Source organism: Triticum dicoccoides, chromosome 4A, assembly GCF_002162155.2.
Source record: "Triticum dicoccoides isolate Atlit2015 ecotype Zavitan chromosome 4A, WEW_v2.0, whole genome shotgun sequence".
NCBI classification, from domain to species: domain Eukaryota; kingdom Viridiplantae; phylum Streptophyta; class Magnoliopsida; order Poales; family Poaceae; genus Triticum; species Triticum dicoccoides.
The window spans coordinates 718,984,699-718,985,580 of NC_041386.1; positions in this window are offsets into that span (position 1 = coordinate 718,984,699).

An 882-nucleotide genomic window follows, 5' to 3' on the forward strand; every position below is an offset into this window, starting at 1 on the left:
CGGAAAACCCGGTTTCTAAAAAATCTCAGGAATTCTTGATTATTTTACTTTTGAATTTTCCAAACAAATTTTGAATTTTAACAAGTTAATGTCAAAATTTAATTGCAGAGGTGTGGATGGTGCTTCCCTGCTTCTGGGTGCAATTGTGGCGGCGACTTGTGCATTGTTCTTTATCTTCACCGCTTAATTCTTCGTCTTCTGGTGGCGCTCTTCAGCTTGCATCTGGATGTGTTGCTGACCAGGTGATGGTGAGGTTGCGGGAGCCCAGGGATGGTGGTGCTCTGCCCCCTCATGCCCGAGCTGCCAGTTGGCATTGTCCATTCGGCTCTCGGGTGAGCACTTTGCCTTCCGACGGTACGGCGCCCTTCGAGCCAGGGCGAGAGCATTGTGGTCCTCTTTGAAGGTAGAACAACTGCTTGTCGGTCTAGGCATGTTTTATGGGAGTAGGCGAGGAGTTGTTGCTTACTAATGTTGGTGTCCTGCTGCACCTCACCCCGTAGCTGGAGTGGCTCCTGCTCTTGGCGTTTGGTATAGGTGATTTAGGCTGGGCTCCTTTTTCTTTCTTGTGTCTGCCTGTATCACTGCTAGGTTGTAAGCTGCTACAGCTCTCTATATCTTTGCCATTTCTTTTTTCTTTATTTTGTACCTTGCTTCATTGTAATCATAGCCGGTTGATGGCTTTGTTAATTCAAATTTGGGATAGGTCGGAGCCTTTTCTCGGGCATGGACGATGCCCTTTCTCTAAAAAAGGAGATGTGCGATTGAATTTTGATGTACAGTGCCCAGCACGGCAGGTACTCAAGTAAACGAGATACTACATATGCCATGATCAATGCTCATTTTTCCTCATATAATTTTCCTTTATTTTAGTATTGAATTTCT